The following is a 14,301-nucleotide window of genomic DNA, read 5'->3' as shown; positions in this document are numbered from 1 at the left end:
GCCACCCGGAAGGCAGAAGTGTGTGTTTAGTCCATTACGTCAGTCCAACCTCCAATATTATCTTTTATTCAGATTGTATTTGTAGGCCTGGGGTCCACAAGACCACCCTGAGATTTAGTGATTCCTTAGGAGGTCTCGCAGGACTCAGCACACTGGCTTATTCATGGCTGTGATTTGTTTTGTGAGAGGCTAGAAAGCAAAATCATCAAAGGGAAGAGGCACACAGCACCAAGTCCAAGGACACTGGCTCCCAAGAGTCCTCTTCCAGTAGAGTCACAGGACGTGTTTAATTCTCCGCGATGAGCTGTGACAGCATGTGTCCCCCAGTGTCGTCCACCGGGGCAGCTCACTAGAGACTCAGAGAGACTCATGCGTTTTACAGGGGGCTGATCATGTAGGCGCCCTCTGCCTAGCATATTCCAAAACTTCAGACTCCCGGCAGGAAGGCAGGTGTTCAGGATCAACCACAGTGTTTGTGCAAACAGTTTAGGCCCAGAGAGCCTCTCTTACCAGTTCCACAAATGTTAGGAACATTTGTTCCTAATCTAACAAATTAGATCTAAATCTAAATTAGATCCTAAATCTAATTTGGGAACTTCCCAAATCTAAGTTCCCCATGTCAGCCAAAGGCTAACCTCACAAGCAGGGCCTTTTTAGAATTGGAATCTCCAGGTTGCCTGGGTGGCTCAGTCGGTTGAGCGTCCGACTTCGGCTCAGGTCACGATCTCACGGTTCGTGGGTTCCAGCCCCACATCGGGCTCTGTGCTGACAGCTCGGAGCCTGGAGCCTGCTTCAGATTCTGTGTCTCCTTCTCTCTCTGCCCCTCCCTGGTGCTCTCTCTCTCACTCTCTCTCTCTCTCAAAAATAGATAAACATTAAAAATATATATATAAAATAAGAATTGCAATCTCGGGGTGCCTGGGTGGCTCGGTCAGTTAAGTGTCCGACTTGGGCTCAGGTCATGATCTCACGGTTCATGAGTTCAAGCCCCGCGTTGGGCTCTGTGCCGACAGCTCAGAGCCCGGAGCCTGCTTCCGATTCTGTTCCTCTTCCACTTCTGCTCTGTCTCTGTCTCTCTCAAAAATAAATAAAACTTAAAAAAAAAAAAAAGATGACAAGTGGCTTATCATCGAATGTAGCAATCTGCAGCTCATAATAGACACCTTCTCCACAGACCATTCTGATCACCCCAGTCCGCGTCAGGCTCTGGTCCCCAAACTCCGGCCACGGCTCTGCTCATGGAGCATTTTCTCACTTACTTCTCCTTTGTGGTTGTATTAGATGGTTTCGTTGCTTCACCCTTTGGGTCTGGGTTTAATCTCCCACAAGATCGAGAATTCCCTGAGGACCGAACAGCAATGCCTACTTAGTTATGTTGGTTGTGCCTCCCTAGTAGGGTGAAATGCTCACAGTTGGTGCCTATTAATGCTTGCTGAAGGAATGGCTACAGGGGAGTAGGAAGCCGTGTCCTCTTTATTCTGTCCCCTGCTTAGCACGTGGCTGATTTTTGTTCTGTGAGGAGGACAGTGATGTAAAACACCAAGCTGGCATTAACCGCCCGGATTGTCCGAGTTCTGTCTCCTCAAGCAGCATACTCAAAGTTGTTTGGTTTATGTTTTGGTTTAAGTTTTGGAGTATACTCAAAGGTTTTTGGTTCGAAATGTTTTGAGGTCATTGAACCTGCGTGGGGGCTTAGATTCCCAAGCCATTTTTTTGTCTACGTAACCCCACGTAACATATCTGGTTGTAGACCTGTTTCTTCCTTCTCCCTGTGTTTTCAGACCTCAGGCGTGGGGAATAATCATATTTACCTTCTTGGCACTTTATCATCATTGATCTATGCAAGCCCCTCCCTTGTTTTGTTTACTTGTTTCTGCATTTGTTGGTTCATGTCCCCCCATCCCACCCCCACCCCCCAGATGGTCTGTGTGAGAATCTCTTTGGGATTTAGACTCAGGAGCAGAATTTCCTGGTCGCAGCGTGCATCTGTGCTTCATAGAACCAAGAACGGCCAGGTCAGTCTTCAACGTGTCTGCACCATCCACCCTTCCCCAGCAGTGCACAGGATTTTAGCTTGGCCTCTTGATATGTTGACTGACAGCACGTTAATAATTAAGACATTTCTGGGGCGCCTGGGTGCCTCAGTTGGTTAAGCGTCTGACTTCGGTTCAGGTCCTGATCTCTCGGTTTGTGAGTTCAAGCCCTGCATTGGGCTCTTTGTTGTCAACGCAGAGTCTGTTTTAGATCCTCTGTCCTCCTCTCTCTCTGCTCCTCCCCTGCTCACTCTCCCTCTCCTTCTCTCTCTCTCTCTCAAAAATAAACAAACTTAAAACAAAAAGAAGACATTTCACATAAAAATCCATAGCCCTAGCCTCTGTTGAATAAATCCTATTTCCTCGTCGGCTAAAGCAGCCGAATGGTGGTTCCTCCTTCATGCCACAAGCTCTCCCCGACCCGGGTGGCCTCACTCGTTCTCTTGACCTCCTGGTCCCTGGAGTCGTTTGGGTTTATGACCAGCCCTGTTGTATGTGAAGCCACACCTTGCAAATAAATAATCTGGTGTTGATATTCACGAAGATGTTAGATGAATGTGGTTGTGGGGTCAGGTGGACTCAGAGTTGCGAGCACAGCAGCTCATGACATCGAATGGGCGTCAGACTTAATGTCCCCACCGTCCTCCAGCAGCAATAACTCATTCTTTCCAACTCTTTCTGCACTGTCATTTATTTGGATGCACAAAGAGGCCTTTGTGGAAGCGGGAGCTCTAAACCAAGCGTCTGCAAACTTTCTGTGAAGAGCCAGATAGTGAATATTTTAGGATTTCCAGGGTCATACAGTCTCTCTCATAACGACTCAACTCTGCCCTTATAGCCCAAAGACATTGCCAACAGGGGATGGGCTCCATTCATTTGGCCACAAGCTGTAGTTTGCCAACTCAATTATTCCTCTCTTCTCTTGTTTCTGAGGTGCAAGTTTATAGCATTCACCTAATTGCTGCACAGTGAGTACCTACTGTGTGCCAGTGCTAAGATTATAATGAAGGACAAGGTACAAATCAGTCTTTAAGTATGGAGACAAATGAGCAGACAATTACCCAGGAAGAGAACAGGCCAGTGGGGCACCTGGGTGGCTCAGTCCGTTGAGCATCTGACTCTTGATTTCGGCTCGGGTCATGATCCCAGGATTGTGGGATTGAGCCCTGCGTTGGGCTCCATGCTGATCATGGAGTCTGCTTGGGGTTCTCTCTTTCTCTCTCCCCCCGCCCCACCCTTTCCCTCTCCCTCAGCCCCTCTCCTGCTCATGCTCTCTCTCTTTCTCTCTCGAATGAAAAAATAAAAATATTAAAAAAAAGAGAAGATAACAGGCCAAGACCAGGTGAGCACAGAATCGGGCACTGGGGTTTAGGATGAAGCATATCAGACAAGACTCTCTGTAAGAAGGAGAGACCTAAAATAAAGGGGGAAGAGGAGTTAGGTGGGATGGGGCAAGGGCCTTGAGGGTTTCACTCACTATAGCTGGGGGGTAAAGATCAGGGTTTTGTGGTGCAGGGAAGGGGGGGAGTCGGGACAGCGGTAGCTTGGGTGGCAAGCGGCCAAAAAGTGGGTGGCAGGAGTGACAAGGAAGAGATTGAGTCCCAAACCCACAGGCAGAATCACCAACGCTTAAATATCCCAAGGTCGATGGTGGTGATTCCACGGCTATTAAAATATGCCAGAAAATAGGAAAAGATAGAAAGTTCTCCAAATAATTTCACAAAATTAAGGTAGCCCTGATAGAGAACAGTGGGAGCCCGGCAAAAGCCAACTACGGACCAAAGCTTACCTGTGGTATCTATGCACGTATCCCGAGTGAAATGGCAAAATGAACGCAGCAGAATCAAACGAGTAACACGTTTTGGCCAAATAGTTTTCACTCTAGGAATTCAAGAATGGTTCGATGTAAGGACATATGTTAGTGTAACCCATTGTGTAAATAATGAAAGGGGAAAGCTATGCAGTCGCACGGAGAGGGACGGAGAGAGCGCTTCATAGGACTGGACTTTGCATCTGGTCGTTCCTGCAATGCTTTCGTTTGCCCTGCCTTCAGCGTGCGCGGTCTTCCCGGCCTGGCTGACTGTCGCCCCTTCTATTCCTCAGGCAAACCCTTGCCCGTTTTTCGTATCCTTTTTCATTCATCACGTTTTCTTGTGAGCCCTCTCTCTCGGGTACCCTGTGTGGAGGAAGTTACCCTCTTCTCTCTAATGCAGTAACGCTCTATCCGGATCTCTACTCTCGTGTTTCAGTGGCCATTCTCGGTTTCTGTTAGTACTGAGTTGATTTCCTTCTGTAGGAACGGGGTCCTGTGCTAGGCACTTAGGTCCTGTGTTCGATACAGAGACGGATAATACCTTGCCCCGTTATTCATCTCTTCACCCCCAGAGTCATGCCCTCCCCTTCTCCTGTTCTCTCTACTGGAGGCAGCCGATCCTGCCAACTTCATTTTGCGGGCTCCTTTGCCCAGATGCCACTGGCTAAGGGTGGCTAGTGAAAGACACTGGTGGAAGATTGGAAGGTGAGGGGAAGGGAGAAGCCAGGGGATTTCTTCCCCATCTTCTGCTTGGTCCCAGCTCCGGCCGAGTGACGCTGGCCTCTGGTGATACCACCTTCTTCCTTTTCCCTCTAGCCTTAAGTGTGCTGGGCACGTCCCACTCTTGCCGATCTCTGGCTTGGCTCACCATCCCACCGTCCCATTTGGCTGTTTAGCCCTTCCGCAAACCTTGTAACTACTCCCTGTATTAAATTCCCTCTTATTGAACTGCCTCTTTTGAATGCCGTTTTCTTGATTGGACCCTGCCCGCTAAAGGCAAGAGCCCTACTCCTGTGTCTTATAGGACGAATGGACATTAAAACAACTCTGATTTTTTTTTTTTTTTCTGTTCAAGGCTCCTTTCTTCCTTTTTCTGGAAGTACACTTCTCTTTGGGTGCGGGGACTGGCCGTGACCCAGATTGAAACAATCATAGAACTTCATACTCCCCGTTCACAAAGATTTTTCCAAGGGTGACTGGCATCCATATCGGGCTGATCACTTTTCCTTGCATAGTTCAAAATGGAGCCAGTAAAGCAAGAGGTTGGAGTTAGAAGGGTGCATGAGCTCCACGGGAGCTTGGTCCTTGTTTTGTTCAATGTATGTCTCCAGTGCATAGTAAGTGCCCAATAAACACAACTTCATAAAATCTAAGATGCTAGAAATTTTAAAACAATTATTTTGTGTTCCACTAAAAAAGAAAAAAAAAGTCAATGGAACTATAATACAATGCTTTTTATTATGTACATTAAAATTTTTTAAATGTTTTATTGTTTATTTTTGAAAGAGAGAGAGAGAAACAGAGACAGAGTGCGAGCAGGCAAGGAGCAGAGAGAGAGCGAGACACAGCATCCAAAGCAGGCTGTAGGCTCTGAGGTGTCAGCACAGACCCCGACTTGGGGCTCGAACTCACAAGCTTTGAGATCATGACCTGAGCCGAAGTCAGATGCTTCACCGACTAAGAAACCTGGGCACCCCTGCACAATTTTTTGATTTTAGACTTATTGAGAGATCTTTTACAGTTATTTAGACATCAATGTATGTCATATTCCATTCTCATACATATGCAAAAAGGAAAATATAAGCAAAATAAATTGGTTAAGGTATTTCCAAAACTTCCTTACATTCAGATTTTCTGTTTTTTAAAGCTTATTTATTTTGAGTGGGGGGAGGGGTAGAGAAAGAGGGAGAGAGAATCCCAAGCAGGCTCTGCACTGTCAGTACAGAACCCGATGGGGGGCTTGATCTCACAAACCATGAGACCGTGACCTGAGCCAAAATCAAGAGTCAGACCCTTAACCAACTGAGCCACCCAGGCGCCCCTAGATTTTCCCTTTTGAATCGCTTTTTCGTTCCAAGTCATTCAAGTCGTTCGTGTCTGTGATTTTTTTTCACAGTTAACATCCCCTCTGCCATCAGGAACACAGGTAATGTGTTGGTTGTAAAAGCATTCTTCAGTTTTCTCCAGGATTTCCTTTTGAGCTTGTGATACCCATGCTGCAAATTTGATGCTGACAACGTCCTGGATCTTAGCTGCAGGTGTCACCGGAAGGTGTCGATTAAGCAACCAGGACCCACATCCCTTCTTTGAACACCCTTGCTTGGTTTGTAGAGTGAAATATTATAGGATTGCAGTTATCTGTGAGGCCACCTTGGGTGCAAACCAAGTCACCATGCTTTCTGGTGAGCTGCTTCTTTAACTGCCTGATTTTGCGCACATCCAGACCTCGGCGCTGACGGCCGATGGCAACCGTAAGAGGTATGCTGATTTCGGGGATATTATAATGTGTGTCTCGGAATTGATAGGCTGTGATATTTGTGAAATTAATTAATTAAGTGAGTCTCATGCTGCCTGAATCTGTGACTCCCACTGAGAGAATGAAGGTAACACACAGAAAGGCCTGGCGAGTGGGTGGTCCCAGATTTGCTTGTTCCATAGACCACATCTACCTCGGTACTTCCCATGGTTTATTCATAGAAGCTGATAATTCCTCCCTCTTTTTTTGGTAAAGCTAGCTCAGATTGGTTTATTTTTTATTTTTTTTATTTTTTTAATTTTTTTTTCAACGTTTATTTATTTTGGGGACAGAGAGAGACAGAGCATGAACGGGGGAGGGGCAGAGAGAGAGAGAGACACAGAATCCGAAACAGGCTCCAGGCTCCGAGCCATCAGCCCAGAGCCCGACGCGGGGCTCGAACTCACAGACCGCGAGATCGTGACCTGGCTGAAGTCGGACGCTTAACCGACTGCGCCACCCAGGCGCCCCTAGTTCAGATTGGTTTAATGTCACTTGCGGCCTAGAGAATCATGACTAATACAGAAACTTTATAAAATGATTATAAACAATGTGCCATGGGCAGAAATGAGAAGTACATACAAGGCTCAGAAGCAGCATCAAGGAGAGGGGATAACCCTATCAGAGGGTCCCTCACATGTGGAGATTGACTTTCCCACATGAGGCGAGACCCCCTTCTTAGGTGCTTCTCAAGGACCTTGCACACACTCTCACTTGAAATCACTTGTTCCCATCCTGCTTGTCCCACTGCTGTTTCCTAAGGTGGGGGTCCCAGACCCAGTAAATAATTATTGAACAGATGCACGAATGAGTTGTGAGGAATGAAGAGAAGTTGCTCGTAGTCAGGGGCGTGAATGGTACTCTGGGAAGAGAAACCAGAAAGTGCAGTGGGAAACAGTCATGGAAAAGCAAGATGTATTCTGGAAACCATGAGTAGTTGGAAATGCTGGGAGGTGAAGCTCAAAGCTGGGATGGCAGGAGATGAGGCTGGAGGGACAGGCAAGGACTAGAGAATGGAGACTGATGTGTCATGTGAAGATGCTGGGGCTTTATTCTGTAGGCAGTGGGAGCCAAGGGAGGATTCACATTTTTTTTTTTTATTGTGGTAAAGTGTACATAACATTTACCATCTTAACCATTTTCAGTGTGCAGTTCAGCGGCATTAAGGACATTCATGTTGTCGTACAACTACCTCCATCACCCATCTCCAGAACTTTTCTGTCTTCCCAGACTGAAACTCTGTCCCGCATTCAACAATAACTCCCCATTCCCTCTCCCCAGCCCCCCTGGCATCCATCTTTCTGCTTACTTGTCTCTACGAATTTGATTATTCCAGCTACCTTATATAAGCATTGAAGTATTTTTAACATGGTGCGTAAATGGATTTGCATTTTAGAACGTTCATGCTAGCAATTTTTTTAGTGGGTACATGAGAGAAGGAGGAGGCAGAGTGTAGGAAATCCAGTTAGACGCCAAGGCTTTGGCAGTGGGGATGCCAAGAGAGAAGAGGACGTACCACTCAGGGTATAGAGTCTTCAGGGTCCTGGGTGGAGGGGTGGAAGAGAGAGAAGAGCTGGTTTTGACACCATGTTTCTCTGGGTTGGGAAATACCAACCACAAGAGGGGATCCAGGAGATCCAGGGGATCCAGAGCTCCGGGTTTGAATGGGTAGCAGAAATGTGGGTACGCAGCTCATATTCCCTTCCCCTCACCACTTCTGTGAACACTGGCCTGACTTCCCATTGTTAGCACCCGCGTTTCTTTGGCTGAGGATTTTCTGGTGCCCATGTTGCAACCCAGAACAGCAGAGTAAACGTGCCAGGGAATCAACACCCTTCCAACTCCCCAGAAGCCTTCAACCAAGGATAATGGAGTTGGTGTAGGACTACCCCGGCTCCTTTCTTCTCCAGTGGTAGAGTGCTGATGTGGGTATTTTATATGCTGGTTCCCAGAGTTCCTCAGTGGGATTAAGCTTTAGGTACCCACACTGGTAACTTGCTTGATGAAGCACACTTTCATTCGTTTCTTCACCATCTTGCTCCTCTGCCCGAGTTTTCTGGTATCACCTCCCAAATAACCAGTTTGTTCTCAAACCCTTACCTTAAAGGGGTAGATTTGGGGGAACCCAAACTAAGACAGGGTCTGGAGGAAATGATCCATTTTAAGTGTGGCGTCCATGTGGATGTGGTGGATGTGTCTATTCTGCAGCTAGAAATGTAGGTCTCTGGTGTAAGGTAGATACAGATTTGGGAAGACAAGTCTGTTCTTGGAAGTTAAAACCATGAGAGTGGGTGAGATTGCTTGGGAAGAAGTAGGGTGGAGAAGAGAACCAAGGTGAGACTCCTGGGAAACTCCAGCCTTTAAAAGTAGGAACAAGAAGAGGATTCTGGAGGTGCCTTAGTCGCTCGGTTGGTTGAGCCACCGACTCTTGATTTCGGCTCAGGTAATGATCTCAAGATCATGGGATCAAATCCCTCGTCGGGCTCCATGATGAGCATGGAGCCTGCTTAAGGTTCTCTCTCTCTCTCTCTCTCTCTCTCTCTCTCTCTCTCTCTCTCTCTCTCTCTCCCCCTCTGCCCTTCTTCCCCACTCTTGAAAGCTCTCAATCGCTCTCTCTCTCTCTCAAAAAAAAAAAAAAAAGGATTCTGAAGGACTGGACTGGATCAGCCAGAATGGAAAGGAATGAATAGAAAGGAGATGAAGGAGCTCAAGTGGAGGGAAGGATGGAGAAGGTAGGAGCAGGATTGGCCTTGAACTAGATGCTCTGTGCTATTTCTCTTCAGCGTAGAGTCCAAGGAGCAAGGATGGTAATCAAGGTTTATTTTGTTTTGTTTTCCCTTGGTGGAGGATGCGTAGTTAGCTGCTGTCAGGATTGACTACAGGTGCAATTTGTGACAGGGGTGGTTTCTTCCCAAATTCACTTCTCTGTCTTCTTCATACTTTCACAAGCGAAGCACCGTTCCCTCCCTAGAGACCAGCAACCACACTGTTCTGTGTGTCCCGGGGTGGGGGAGGTCAGACCCAGGTTTCTCTCAGAGCCTATGCCAACTGTTTCCCATTCTCTGCAGGTCCCACCCTGTGATAAACAAAGTCTTCCTCATTGTACTTGCGTTTCCCCTTAAATTGCAAGGAATCATGGGGCGCCTGGGTGGCGCAGTCGGTTAAGCGTCCGACTTCAGCCAGGTCACCATCTCGCACTCCGTGAGTTCGAGCCCCGCGTCAGGCTCTGGGCTGATGGCTCGGAGCCTGGAGCCTGTTTCCGATTCTGTCTCCCTCTCTCTCTGCCCCTCCCCCGTTCATGCTCTGTCTCTCTCTGTCCCAAAAATAAATAAACGTTGAAAAAAAAAATTAAAAAAAAAAATTGCAAGGAATCATACAATTGTCTTTTGTCACTGACTTCTTTCACTTGGCATAACGTCTTCAACGGTCATCCATGTTGTAGCATGAAGCAGTAGGCATTCCTTTTTATGGGCAGATAGTATTCTAGCATATGGATATACCACTTGCTTCTCTGTCATTTGACGTGCGTTCGAGTTGTTACCACCTTTGCTATTATAAATAATGCTGCTATAAATACCCCTTTACAAGTTCCTATGTGGACATATGTTTTCTTTGGGGGCAGGCATGTACATACCTAGGAGGACAGTTGCTGGTTCATGTGGTAAGTCTATGTTTCATCATTTGAGGAGCCGCGAGACTGTTTTAAGAAGTGGCTGCACCATTTTACATTCTCACCAGCTGTGAATGAGGGTTTTGACTTTTTTACATCCTTGTCAACGTTTGTTATTTTCTGACTTTTTAATTCTAGTCTAGTGGGTGTGGAGTCTCATCTCATTTATATTTCTGTGATACACATTGAGCATCTTTTCATGTCATATTTGCCCATTTATATATCTTTTTAGAGAAAGATACTCAAGTCCTTTGCTTATTTTAAAATTGAGTTGTTCTTTGTTGTTGTTGTTGTTGGAGCTGTTTATATATTCTGGATATGAAACTTTTATCAGTATCTGATTTGCAAGTAGTTTCTCCCAGCCTGTAGATTGTCTTTTCACTTTCTTGATGGTGTTCTTGTAAGCAGAGAAGTTTTTAATTGTGGTGTAGTCTAATTTATCTTTATTTTTGTTGTGCTTTTGGAAAGAATTCTTTTTTTAAAATATTTATTTATTTTTGAGAGAGAGGGGGAGCACGTATGCATGCACATGCATGGGAGAGGGGGAGAGAGAGAGGGAGACAGAGAATTCCAAGCAACCTCTGCACTGTCAGCACAGAGCCTGATGAGGGGCTTGAACTCATGAACCATGTGATTATGACTTGAGCTGAAATCAAGAGTTGGACACTTAACTGACTGGGCTAAACTTCTCGGCTAGCTCAGTCAGTAGAGCATGAGACTCTTAACTGGTTGAACTACCCAGGTGCCCCTTTTGTGTGTGTGTGTGTGTGTGTGTGTGTGTGTGTGTGTGTGTTTTATTTAAGATTTTATTTTTTTAAAAAATTTGTTTGTAATGTTTATCTACTTTTTGAGAGAGAGAGAGAGAGAGAGAGAGAGCGAGCATGAGTGGAGGAAGGGCAGTGAGAGAGAGAGAGAGAGAGAGAGAGAGAGAGAGAGAGAGAGAACCTTAAGCAGCCTCCGTGCTCATCATGCTCACACAGAATCTGAAGCAGGCTCCAGGCTCTGAGCTGTCAGCACAGAGCCTGATGCGGAGCTCAAACTCACGGACCGTGAGATCATGACCTGAGCTGAAGTTGGACGCTTAACCGACTGAGCCACCCAGGCACCCCTTTACTTAAGATTTTCTAAATACAGGATCATGTAAATCTCTGAATATAAGTAATTGTACTTCTTCTTTTCCAATCCGGGTGTTTTTTCTTGCCTAAATGCCCTGACCAGAAGCTCCAGTACTATGTTGAATAGAAGTGGCAGAGAAGACATCTTTGTCTTATTCCTGATGGGGGGGGGGGGTGCATCCAGTCTTTCACAATTAAGAATGATGTAGGCTGTGGGTTTTTAGAAGATGATTGTTAACAGGTTGAGGAAGTTCCTCTCTAGTTTGTTGAGTGTTTTTATCAGGAAAGAGTTTGGATTTTGTCAAATGCTTTTTTTCTATGTCTATTGAGATGATCATGTGATTTTAAAATATATTCTATTGAAATGATTAATTGAGTTTTCGATGTTCAACCAACTTGAATTCCTGGGATAAATCCACTTGGTCAATGGTATACATTTTTTTTTCAATGTTGGTAGAATTGGTTTGCTAATATTTTCTTAAGGATTTTTATATATCCATATTCAGAAGAGCTACGGATCTGTAGTTTTTTGTGATGTCTTTATCTGATTTTGGTATTAGGATAATACTGGTCTCATAAGATGAGGGGAAGTGTTGCTTTTTCTTCCATTTTTTTTTTGGAACAGTTTGTGAAGAATTGATATTTAAAATTCTTGCTTAGTACAATTCAGCAGTGAAATATGGGCCTAGCTTTTCTCTGTGGACAATTTTTCATTACCAGTTCGATCTTTTCACTTGTCATAGCTCTGTTCACATTGTTTATTTATTCTTGAGTCAGTTTTGGTATGGTGTCTTTCTAGGAATTTTTCCATTTCACTTATCTAATTTGTTGGCATACATTTGTTCATAGTATTCCTTCATAATCCTTTTTATTTCTGTAAGGTTGTTGGTAATACCCCTTCTTTCATTTTTGATTCTGGTAATTTGAATTGTCTCTCATTTTTTCTTGATCAGTCTAACTAAAGGCTTGTCAATTTTCTTGGTCTTTTAAAAGAAGCGTTTCCAGTTTTACTTATCTTCTCTATTGTTTTTCTGTTCTCTATTTCGTTATTTTTTGCTCGAACCTATTATTTCCTTCCTTCTGTGTGCATTAGGTTTAGTTTACTCTCCTTTTTTTAGTGTTTTAAGGTGAAAGATTAAGTTATTGATCTGCGATCTTTCCTTTTAACTGTAGGCATGCTGGCAATACCGACTCCATCTTTGGCCCTCCATCTTGTTCATGTTCACTCAATGACCTCTCTTGGAGCTACACGTTCTCTTGGAGATTAATATACATACCTTAGAAATGCCCGCCAAGGCTGGGATGGGGGTGGCTTGCTTTGTCCCTCCTCAAGTTTGGTAAAAAGATAAAATAGTCTCTTCCCTTCCTGAGGCATAGGTGGTGCCACGAGGCCTAATTAAATGTTAGATGTCAATTAGGTGCATGCAAACCCTTTGAAATGCATGGGAACCCTTTGATCTCACTACAGCACCCTTCTGTACACCCCCTCATTCTATAAAATCTGTAGATGAAGGTCAGGACTTTGCAGAGAATAGCTGCACAGCTGATTGGATCATTGTCTGCCCAATCCCTCCTGTCAGTTAATTACCCTGAATAAAACTCTCTAAACTGTATGGGGTTGTCTTTTTTGTTTTCCAGTCTCAAAATGCCTACTCAGTTTGGGAGATACTTACTTGTCTCTTCCCTGCCTTCGAACATTAACATAGATACTTGCAGCTGTCGGTTTCCCTCTCAGCACTGCTATCGTGGCATCCCATACGTTTTGGTATGTTAATTCTTCATTTTCGTTCATATCAAAGTATTTTCTGATTTCTCTTTTGATTCCTTTTCTGACCCGTTGGTTATTTAGGAGTATGTTGTTTAATTTTTATGTATTTGTGAGTTTCCCAAATATTTTTCTGCTCTGGATTTCTAACTACATTCCATTTTGGTTAGACAACATTTTTGGAATATTTTTGTCCTTTTAAACTTATTGAGGTTTGTTTTATGGCCTAGCACACGGTGTGTCTTTGAGAATGTTCTATGTGCACTTGAGCAGAATGTATATTCCACTGTCTTGGGTTGAGCATTCTATAGATCTAGTGTTCTAATTGGTTCAGAGTGTTTTTCAGATCTATTTCCTTGTTGAAATTCTGCCTAGTTTTGTCTATTATTAAAAGTGGATATTGAAGTCTTTAGCTACTGTCACTGAACTGTCTGTTTCTCCCTTCATTCCTGTAACTTCTTGATTCATGTATATTGGTGCTCCATTATTAAGTGCATATATAATTGTTATGTCTTCTGATGAATTGACTCTCTTATTATGTCTTTATATCTAGTAACATTTTTATTTCAAGTCTATTTCATCTGATATTAGTATAGATACCCAAACTTTCTTGTGGTTGTTGTTTGCATGATATATATTTTTTATCCATTTATTGCAATCCATTTGTATCTTTGTATCTAAAGTGTATTTCCTGAAGATAGCATATAGTTGGATCATGTATTTTATTTATCCGGTCTGACAGTATCTTCCCTTTTATTGCAATGTTTAATCCATTCACATTTAATATTGTTATTGTAATAGCTGGATTTATGTCTGCCATTTTACTTTTTGTTTTCTATATCTCATCTTCTTTTGTTCTTTTGTTACTCCTTTCACTGCTTCCTTTTGCATTGAGTGCTTTTTCATGTAACATTTCAGTGAGTTGACTAGTTGAAGATCTTGAGATGAAATCATTCTGGATTGAGGGCCCTAAATGCAATGACTAGTGTCATTGTAATAAGGGAAGAGTATATGCAGAGACACACAAAAGGAAGAAGGCAGAAGGCATGTGAAGACAGAGGCAGAGACGCAAGTACAAGCCAAGGAACACATATGATAACTGGGAACCACAAGAAGCTGGAAGAGGCAAGGAAGGACTCTTTCCTAGAGCCTTCAGAGGGAGCATGCCCTGCTGACACCTTGATTTCTGACTTTTATCCTCCCAAACTGGAAGAGAATAACTTTCCGTTCTTTTCAGCCCCTCAATTTGTGGTAGTTTGTTACAGCAGCCCTAGGAAATAAATACAAACCTTTTCTTTCCTTTAATGATTTTTTTCACCTTATCTCTTTGAGTTATATTCTGATAACTTATCAGAATTGACTTCAGATGTATACTAAATTAGAATTAAAT

At 44.1% G+C, this 14,301-nt stretch overlaps 1 protein-coding gene across 3 annotated transcripts in view; it reads left to right on the top strand.

Annotated features, from left to right (window-relative positions):
• Window positions 1–14,301, top strand: part of SPECC1 (sperm antigen with calponin homology and coiled-coil domains 1) — a 286,429-nt gene that overhangs the window by 7,518 nt on the left and 264,610 nt on the right. Inside the window, exon 1 of one of the 3 annotated variants that reach the window (XM_043583239.1) lies at window positions 12,794–12,911. The exons of 1 other annotated variant lie outside the window; for it this stretch is intronic. The gene's annotated coding sequence lies outside the window, so the exon portion shown is untranslated. Of the gene's footprint in view, window positions 1–12,793; window positions 12,912–14,301 lie in introns of those variants that run through there. One more of the 3 variants, XM_043583243.1, reaches the window with a different exon arrangement.

The sequence above is a fragment of the Prionailurus bengalensis genome, chromosome E1 (assembly GCF_016509475.1).
Source record: "Prionailurus bengalensis isolate Pbe53 chromosome E1, Fcat_Pben_1.1_paternal_pri, whole genome shotgun sequence".
NCBI lineage: Eukaryota > Metazoa > Chordata > Mammalia > Carnivora > Felidae > Prionailurus > Prionailurus bengalensis.
The sequence above is the reverse complement of the archived record's forward strand: the minus strand, read 5'-3'. Positions and strand labels throughout refer to the sequence as shown.